This window comes from Protopterus annectens, chromosome 4.part0 (genome assembly GCF_019279795.1).
Source record: "Protopterus annectens isolate FY-2018-M chromosome 4.part0, PAN1.0, whole genome shotgun sequence".
In the NCBI taxonomy this organism is placed as follows: Eukaryota; Metazoa; Chordata; order Ceratodontiformes; family Protopteridae; genus Protopterus; species Protopterus annectens.
In genome coordinates, this window is record NC_056733.1 from 1,075,585,862 (window position 1) to 1,075,596,645 (window position 10,784).

The 10,784-nt window shown below is 38.3% G+C and overlaps 1 protein-coding gene across 1 annotated transcript in view; it reads right to left on the reverse strand.

The window, feature by feature from the left end:
- Nucleotides 1–6,978, reverse strand: part of SH3TC2 (SH3 domain and tetratricopeptide repeats 2) — an 819,499-nt gene extending 812,521 nt beyond the window's left edge. Inside the window, exon 1 of the mRNA XM_044069012.1 lies at nucleotides 6,802–6,978. The gene's annotated coding sequence lies outside the window, so the exon portion shown is untranslated. The remainder of the gene's footprint in view (nucleotides 1–6,801) is intronic.
- Nucleotides 6,979–10,784: the final 3,806 nt, after the last annotated feature.

Genomic DNA, 10,784 nt, shown 5'->3' on the forward strand with positions numbered 1-10,784 from the left:
ACATATTATAGGAATCTGAGATTAAATTCCAGTTCTTCCACCTCTCTGAATCAAATCTCTGCCAGCATCTATCTCAGCTCTAATACAGCTCATGAGTAGAGTATGCAGAGGTTACCGTTAAGAATAAACATTTACAGCTTCCTCCATTACTGTAAATTACCCAGTGAATCAACTAAATGGGCCTTTCTTGTAAAACATAAATAGCAAAGCAACTCCTCTATGGTTTATACCATCAAAAAGAGAAAAAGAAGTCCTCCTATCCAAACTTCTCTGGTTTAGCATGCTTCTGTTCAGAAAATATGCTTCTTGACAGTATACAATTTCAGCAACTTTTTTAAGAAAAGCAAATGCACGCTGTCTTTTAACAGGGTTTCGTGCCTTTTAATATGCCATGCTATTATAAACATCTGAGTGTGTATCATGTTCACGAATGTCATAATGAATAAAAAAAAATAATAAAACTTTCCAACAACAGCAATACCAGCTGCATTTTAGGAACCAGACACTTGCAACTGCCCTGAAAAACATACTGGAGATTTAACACATTTTCATGACTAGCAGGTCTTGGGAGTAGACAAGTCCCAATTAGCCATCTGCTATCTGTGATTTATTACAGTGTTACGATCAATGTCCAGATAAAGCATTTATTAACTCCTTTTGTGATATGCACCTATAACTAACAGAAAAACAAGGTCAGAAAAAATTACACTGAAGCACAGGTTGTCCCAGTTCCTTTCCCCTACAGATACAGATAAATCTAAGCAGACTCAAGAAAGAAACATTTAACTAGAATTGTCTTTGAAGCTAGGGCATGACCATTACAAATGAGCTGCTACCACTATTTGCAGAATGCACACAAATACATCAGCCTTCTTCCAAGCCACGACGTGCCCCCAAACAGACACACAATAACAGAACCGCTGGCCAGCCTAGATATCAACAGCCTAGAAAGTCAAAAACATAAATGAGGTTTAAGCATAAACAGCCCAGGGCACCACCCCATCACTGTGGAAATATGCTAAGCATTGGCTATATTATTGAACAAGACTATCCATAATCCCATCTCCATAAAATAACAAAAATAAATCTCATACAAAGACATAGGAGCAGCTGTTGGAGTTTGGTGAACAAAACCGATGAATAAAAAAATGAAGGACAATGTCTTTAGAGGACTCAACTGATACAGACTTAAATATGTCAGAAGCTTGTATCATTAGGCATTCTTAAATCTAACTTGAGCGGCTGATACATGGTCACCACCACATTTCTCAGCTTCCAAACTTTAAACATCACAGCACTGGCCTTTCAACATCATAGCACTGACCATTAAACATCACAGCACAGGCCTTTCAACATCATAGCACTGGCCTTTCAATATCATAGAACCGACCATTAAACATCATAGCACTGGCCTTTAAACATCACAGCCATGGCCTTTCAACATTATAACACTGACCATTAAACATCAAAGCACTGGCCTTTAAACATCACAGCACTGAACATTAAACATCATAGCATTGGCCTTTCAACATCATAGCACTGACCATTAAACATCATAGCACTGGCCTTTCAGTATCATAGCACCAACCATTAAACATCACACTACTGGCCTTTCAGCATCATAGCACTGGCCTTTCAACATCATAGCACCGACAATTAAACATCATAGCACTGGCCTTTCAACATCATAGCACCGACCATTAAACATCATAGCATTGGCCTTAAACACAATATCACTGGCCTTTAAACATCATTCTATTGGCCTTTAAACATCATATCATAGAGTCAGAAAGAGGAGCACTTTATTTTTTTTCACAATAAACTGTCTTTATACATTATACTCTACATAGTTACTGATTGGGAATCTTTGTATAGACTTAGTTTATTTATTCAATAATATTTGTACACATAAACAGATCTGACTTTATCTGGAACTTCAGCAAATCTACGAGGAGCAGGAGTAAATATGAGGGCCAAAATCTTAGCACAATGCCTAAATCACAACAGTTAAGAGGTATGCCCCCCACAATTAACCACATTTTAAAAAAATCTTAGCACAATGCCCAAATCACAACAGTTAAGAGGTATTCCCCCCACGATTAACAACATTTAAAAATAAAATGCACATAGTACAACATACTTTTTAAGCTGCAACTCAAAATAATTTTTCAATACAACTGGAATTTTAAGACACACACTTAAAAGATAAGCTAATACATGTTGCTGTAGCTTTAGAAGACCTACAAAACCCCAGAATTATGACACCATATAAATCTGTTGCTCTAGTTTCCCAGCTTTGTTTTCAGCCAGACAGCTACTTGAGTTGTCTAACTCTGTCTGCTTATGTTAAGTGACTATGCTGTGCATAAACTAGCATACTTCATGCCTTTTCTGATTTTTATAATGACTCATGCATTGTTACTCAGACATAACTAGAGTCTGATCTGACAGCTGCACCTATGTCTTGGATGCAGCACCTAGCTGAACGTTGCTTCTATGTAAATTATTATTAATATATTCCATTCCACATTTATGCTTCAGACATAACATAATGAGCAAGGCTGCCAGTGTTAAGCTGCTTATTCATAAAAAAAGCAAGTGGTGTTGTGAAAACCATGCTATAATGATCTTGTCCTCGCATGAAACCTATTAAGCCAGTCGGCGAAATGTAGGTAATCTTTTACAACACAATGAGTTCAGCTGCCAATGAATCATCTCTGACATGCATTCAGACCTTCACTTTATTCCACATATGGTCTGGTTTTGTTTTGTTACAAAATATTAATTATGGATGCAGTCTAGAAATCCAGCTGTGATTATATGAGTTGCTAATTTGGCCAGTCTGCCAAGAGCAGTTTACCTCCACATACCTTTTTCATGTGATTTACCTATGCACATACTACTGTATCAGATGCAGAAACCTAATATTCCTTTTACAAATATAATACCCTTAACGTTGGTAAAAGTGTCAAAGTTCAGTGTACTTTGTCATATTTTCAAGTATGTCCAGTGTCATCAAATGCACCTTTCATCAGAATGGAACTCAATGCAAAATTCATTGAAAACACCGTGCATGGAAAAGGGCAATAACACAGGAAAACCTGTGTTTCTGCAGAAGATCAAGCCCCTTGCATACTACATGTCTGTATCACAACATCACCAGAACCTAATGTAAACGTACTTCTAGACGGCACAGCGATAATAAGGAGAAACGTCCTTAATCCTCCTGTCTGCCACTCACACTAATGACATGTACTAGCATAACTACAGCTATAAATGAGTAAGAAATCTGGGTTGGTTAATTCCTGTTTCAGCAATTAAACTGCTCAACAACTGCAATTACACTCCTATTTTCATATTATACCCACAAGTGAGTGCAACAGTATATCACTAGCAAATTTAAAGATTCTTTTGCAAGCAATACCCCTCAATATTTCTGTTTCACACTTAGTTACAAAGCCACAAATAATCTAGCACAAAGACTTCAAATCAGGGACACTTTTCAAATATCTGTAGTATTAACTTGGAAAGATGTCAGAATACCACACCCGTATTTCTCAGTCATTTGTCTTAGTAGCGTAATGTACCGCCTCTTTTACTAGCAGCATCGGATCATGTAGTACAACTATACTTTAGTATATTCTGAGTACTTACTGGTTGCATAGATAGTCTATGCATGTCAACTCCCGGCATATTTACTGCCATGTACTGACCACACTACACCATGAATATGCTCTGGTCACTCTCCCTAATGTCACAACATAATATGCCGTCCTCCTCCCATGTTTTCAGATAAGTTGCTGAATGGGAAAGCATATTGCACGTGGTGTATGTTAAAGATCAAAAGACTACTACACTTTGTAGGAAATGCAGTCAATATGCTTGACTTAAAGAGCATGAATGAAAGTACTCCCGGCACACTGATTGGATAATGTATGGAAAACATAGATACCTCTAATGTACCCTTAATAAATGTTCCCAGTCTTTACATGGCAGTCATCGTATCATTTCCATTAAGCCAGTAGCCAAGACTGCTTCATTGATGCTACCAGAGTTTGGCAGACCACTAAATAATGGGAATGAACGCAGGTTACAGTAAAAGGATACATGCATGGGGAACATGGGCATGCTGTTTCACAATGCAGGCTTCCAAACCTGCTTTCATCAGATGCCCAGTAGTAAAGGTTCTGCTCAAGGGACTGTATTTTGCCAAATGCAGTTTGAATGAAGTCCGTCACTAGCTAATCTGCTGTGCACTTCAGTAACTGCTGTGAGGGTGTATGTCACTTTTCTCCAAGACTTAGCAACCTCAGAACAGATTATCTTAAGCAGGTGCATGCCAGGAGTGCAACTTTCTACATGACAGGTATGTGGGGTGAGTGCAGTTCCCTGCATGACAGGTATGTGGGAAAAGTAGAGCTCCCTGTATGGTAGGTATGTGGGGATGCCTTACAGCACATTCTTTATAGGTTCATAGGCTCATAGGTAGGTACTAGGCTATTGGCCCTAGGGCCTATACAAGCCTAGCCAAAAAGGTACCCTGGCTTTCGCCACCCAAGAAAATGATTTTCCTGTACCCCTGTCAAGCAGAACCACAGAAGTGATCCCCGGGGTGAATTTCCTATTACCCATCCAATCATCAAGATTTTTCTTGAAGAGTGCTAATGAGGAGCTCTGTTTGACATAGACAGGTAGTCTGTTCCAGAGTATAGGAAGTCTCTGGGACAGGAATCTATCCCTCCAGCATGTTCTGTTTATTGTGGTGGCAAGGTTTAGGTCCCTAGAGCGTGTAGCTCGGAGGGATAGGTTCTAGGTTTTTTTGAATGGATATATCTTGCTTTTGCCAAGACTGCTTTAGTATTGCTATAGATGAGCTACTTTACATTTTTGGCAGGCTGAATTCGAAAATATCATATTCATAGACAACGTTCTCACCATTCGTATCTGTCACTCTACGGGGGGAACTCTATATGCAAGTAAGAATTACTCTAGTAAATCTGGACATTGTAATAAACATGGCTGGAGTAAATATGGCTTGTGTAAGTACAAAACCATCAACAACAATGAGCATGCCACAAGGTCTGCCACCTAGTAAGGGAAGAGTTTGCCACAGAACGTGTCACTTGCCATTATTAGTTTTTGAATACTGAGCCTTCCACTGGCTGCAACCGAAGTTAAGCTACTTGACACAGTTATGCTGTGTTTTTCTGAAATGTTTGTAAATCCATCCAAAGCTATTTGACAGTTATACTGTGTTTTGCTAATTTTTTTTGTAAATTCATCCATCCACCTACAACCCCTTCCTTGCATATGAGGTCAGTGTCACTTCAACAGTAACAATCATCTACAGCCAAGGTTTACACTGCCAGGTGGCTAACCCTGCTGCAGTAGTTCACAACACACACACACCAATGGTCAGTTTAAACTGCTCAGTCCACCTACTGCATGTCTTTGGATTGTGGGAGCATCCAGAGAAAACCCACACGAACACAGGGAGGACATGCAGACTCCACAGAGAAGACACCTCAGCTGAGACTCGAACCAGGAAACCTCTTGCTGTGATGTGCCAACACTATCTGCTGTGCCACAATACTCTATAGTGCTGTCCTCACAAAATCAGCAACACAGAGCTGTAATCTGTTCCAAATAAATTTATAGAAATTACACACTAGTAACATTATTTGGCCAAAGTAACAAAGGAATATTACTTTCAGCATGTATTTTGTTTTTTTCAGAACAGTTAACAAATGGCCTAAATGTGACAACTACATAATTATAGACAAGGATAGTTAAGGAGGGGAAAATTAGGATAAATTCACTGTGCTCCACAGTGTATATACCAGCTTACACTGTTTTGTTAGGAATAGGTTAGGGATTTCTTATCTTATTGCTGAGACAAATGCCTGATAAGGAAGAGAAGGAAATTAATTTCAAGATGGAAATAATACATTTTTTTCTTTTTGTCATGTGAAAAAACTAACATTACTATATATTACATTCTTCCTACCCCCACTGGTTTGCTGAAATCTTGCTTATAAATTTAAAATGCCTACAAAAGGATAACATGCAAGATTCTTTATCCTGAAAATGATTTACTCATTCTGCAAAACTACATTTCCTGAAATAATTTAAAATGCCTCCAAACTAATAACACGAAATACACATTACCTTACAAATGATTTACTTTTTCAGAAGTACATTGCATCTAAACTACCTCAGCCCATGTTGTTATGAAGCATTATTTTTTTATCAGCTACTCAGACCATAACTCATGAAGTATTATTTTTTATCACTTACTTATGGAAAAGTGGCAAGGATCCCTCCCATAATCATGGTACACAAAAGTCTTAATAGTATGTTTCTGAGCTTAAGTTTCAGTCTTCATAAAACGGCAGCCCTTGCTGTACAGTGTCAAAACAGAAAAATCACTAAATATCAGGGAAATACCACACACCTATCTGAACAAGTTAAAAACTGGAAGTCAATATGCTCTTGGGAATGAAAGACATTTCTACCAAGGACAGTGCTGCAACACAACAGTCATTGTACCAAATGCACTAAAACTGTTACACACATTCACAACCTATCATTTTCACACTGCTACACTTTTCTTGTAGTACTTTACTTTCGCTTTTGTTTGAAAACACTCCAAAATCTTTTCCTGTGGTCTCATCTCTCGTAGTTATTAAAAGTATGTGTAAGATTACACATGCACCATTATGTAGCATGCTAACACACACACACACACACACACACACACACACACGCAAACTTACTTCTGTCACTGCTGACATACCTTACCCTGTGATTTGCAGCATAGCAGTCTGATTCAAGCCATGACTCTGTATTATTTCGTGAGCACCATCAGCAAACCGAATGTGAAGGGTAACTTCAGCTACTGTAGCTGCAAAGCAGGAACAGAAAATACAAGTCAGACACAAAGTCTGACCTTCTGGGTTTCCTCTTAATGAAGCACCACCTAGGTTCTCAGCTGGGTGAAGGAATGCATTGTTTCACAACTCAGACTTCGCTTAGTTTCCTCAGCCCCTCCTTCACTTTATCTTAAGAGTTTTTTTTTTCTTTGCAGCCAGTGTGCTGTCTGTAAAAGCATAATGACTAAAATCTGCTCTGTTTACAGGATGTGTGACCCTGCAGATCAGTGTCAGAGGATACATGCAGGAGAATTCTGCAGGCGATATTCATATTTTTGTCCACTACTATGCATACTTGAACATAAACAAGGGAAATCACTGTATTATGACCTCACAGTCAAAGGAAACTGATGTATAATAGTGTTTCTTGCAACTAGAACTACTTTTCTCAGTCCATATTACTAAAAGTCATTCAGAGCACAAAGCACAAATTGGCAAGTACTTACGATTTAATAACTCTCTGTCTGTCCCCCTCACTCACATAGGGAACGGTAATTAACAATATTACTATGTAGTATAGTAATGTTATTAACTCCCATGTTCTGATACGAATGACAGGCTATAGATGTAGAACTTCGCAAAGGAATAATCAAGGTAGCAGTAATTATTTTAGCTATGACTTGGCAAAGCTGTATATAAATGTTCTCAATTATTTTCCACAGTCTTATTCTGATGTAGGTACAGTGTATATGCCTGTGTATTTGCAGTCATATATTAGTACTCTCTAACCTGTTCTAGGGTTGCTTTCTATGTGCTAGTAACCTGGGCTTGAAGCCTAGTTTTGATTACTGAAGTCCCCCTTACTGACTCGTTGCCTGTAATTATTTAAAAGTAGCTGTATCTCTGTCCAGCCATATTGATCAGTTAATGGTTCAAACCCACCACATTCAGTTCAAAAACACACCCATTCTCTCTAGCCCTACTCTCCACACAGAGATCTCCACTCAATTAACAAATCCTAACTCAATGTCACCAAATCATAGAATTCTGCAGGAGACAATTTATACTCAAATTATGTAGCAGAACTCTGGAATTCAGTCCATTTTACCTGTAAACAAATTAACAAGCAGGCCCAAAAGCAACAACTAAGTAATGCCTGGCTATGCTCATGCCCTCACCCAGGATAAATGCTGTAAATCTCTTCACCTTTCATTATCCCTTTACTTCCAGCCCCACTCACTCCCTTTTGCTTCCCAAACATCTCCTTTTCCTCCCTACCCTTACCTCACAAATATCTTCTTTTTCTTCACTGCCTCATACCGAATTCCTGTCTGCACCTAGCATATCCCCCATCCTTTTCCAGCCTGATTAACCTCCCCTTATGTTATTTCACCCACTTCCTTTACTCCAACCTTCTTTCACTACTCTTTCACCCCACGTCTCCTTTTTGCACATCTTTACCAGTCTGACATACTCATCCTCCGAATCCCATATTATCCTCTTTAACTTGACGTACCTCTGGTGACATCTCCTCTTTCCCATCTGTACAGTTTGACACAGCCCAACCTACTTCTGATTTTGTTATCTTTCTTATCACTCAGCTCCTGACTATAAACTTATGATCACAAAGTATCCGGTTCAGACCACCTAAATTAGCCTTATTCATTATGTACCAAATCTACTATTATTATTATTATTTCGTCTACATCACATGAAACACTAGGTTTCATACTTCTAATACTTGTCTAACTATCTGTCACTACCTTAAAAAGTGTTGCTGAAGTTAATGTACATATCTATGAATATTGTTCCATTTTGCTTGTTTGTACTCATGTCCTCTGCTGAAAAGCGGTTTTGCATAGCTCAGACAGACCTTCCCGGTCAACAAAGGTGATCAATCAATAAATAAATAAATCAATAAATACCCAGAATACAACCTCAGAAGTAATAGAAACTGGAACCTGGAGCAGAAAACATCCCACCATTTTAGCTAGGTTTCATGTCTGGAACTGAATTTTAAAAATTGACCCTTGTTATATTCATCCTATCTGTATCACCAAACATTTAAGTCATAAATCAGCATAGCCATTTCATGTATTATAATGTGTTTTTCATTGCCATTATGACTCATACAATTGGAGACATTTGCTTTACATTTTTACACACAGAGATACTAATTTCAAACACTTTTCTACAAACTCAATTCATTCAAATTCTCACTTCTACATGTCACATGGTTAACACTGATACAGTACCTCTTTCCAAATATTTTATCAAAACACTTTTTCCATACACCAGGGCAAAATTTGATATCCCCCTATAACCCATGTGATGTCCCCACTCTGGATCAGTAATCAAGAAGCCAAAATCCTCATCACTGACACAGAAGATAGACGTTTACTTGGAATACAAATGGATACACTCAGCATTTCCAGATGCAGATCTCTCTGCATAAAGCACAATTTCCCTTAAGAGCACACATAGCACACACTCAGCCCAGGGTTTGGATGTCTCTATCTGTCTCCCTCCAGGTCCCAGTAAGACTCCCCACTGGCACAGCTGTAGGGTTTGGTCCTCAGCCGAGTGTCCAAACCAATTCCTTCAGTACCCTGTCTGTGAAACCAGTGCTTTATGTTCCTGCTCCAAGTAGCTGACACACACACACACTCTTTGACATTTAATTGTCACACACACACACACACACACACACACACACACACACACACACACACTTGGGAAAGGCAAGCACAGTTTTACTAGCCATGCCAACTTCTGTCCAGACTATAAAGTAGTTTCACTGCCACCAGTCAGTTACTATAAATCTCTTAAAACGGTATCCAATTATACTGAGTGATGTTAATATTAATACAAACGGCAATGTTTGCCAAACAGTCAGGCTTTCAGGAGTGGCCATGTAATCACCAAATAAATATATGCAAATACTCTCAAAACTTAAATGTTTTTCTAAAAGAACCAGCCACAATGAGAAGTTTAAATATATTGAATAATAAATAAAAAAAAACATAAAAATAATAAATATCTATGTACAGTAAAGAGCAGAGTTTCAATCATAAGAAATACTAAAAATAACACAGCTGGAAATATTCACACAATTACAGAAAAAATAATACTTAACTATTCTCACTATATTTTCCTAACTGATTTAGAAAATTACTGTCCCTGGTCACTTACTAGAGCAAGGCAAGATGAAGTGGGTGAGTGGTCTTCCTCCATTGTCAGGTTCCAAGAACAGACTCTCCCTGAGACTTCAGTCTCCTCTAATATTAAAATATTATTTCTGTACAGAATGACATCACATACATCTGGTCATCTGACGTCTGGTTCTCATGCACCCCCATTGCTAGAAGCTGTCAGGATTTAGCACCTATGTGTTACCATCCACACAGATACATTGCTCCTAGAAGTCATAAAACCATTTAACACTTTTACTCCTCCTACAGAGCTACTAAGCCATACTACTTACAAACATTGTGCCTCTGGCTTCATTCAAAACTGTGAAATAATCTCTTTATGGCCTAGATCCAGTTGTTTAATTTTCTTACTATTTTTGAAGTTTGAAATTAACCTCTTCTCTTCCAGTATCCTCTGTCAAAACATATACATTTAAACAGTTACAATAATGCATGTACATTTCTTTTCTTTCCAGCAGGGCACACTGTTGACACATTTTAACACAAGCAGCTTTACAAATACATTTTTCAACCCAAGCATCTGTACAAATCAGTTTGATATAGAAATGGCATATAATTCTTTACAAAACTCCAGTTAACTGTCCTGGCATATGTTATACCTCATCTGTCCTACTTCTCCTAGCATGGCTGGCAGTACCTCCTATCATCACAGCCCAGATACTACTGTCATTGCCAGAAAAGTCAGTTAAACCAATACTCA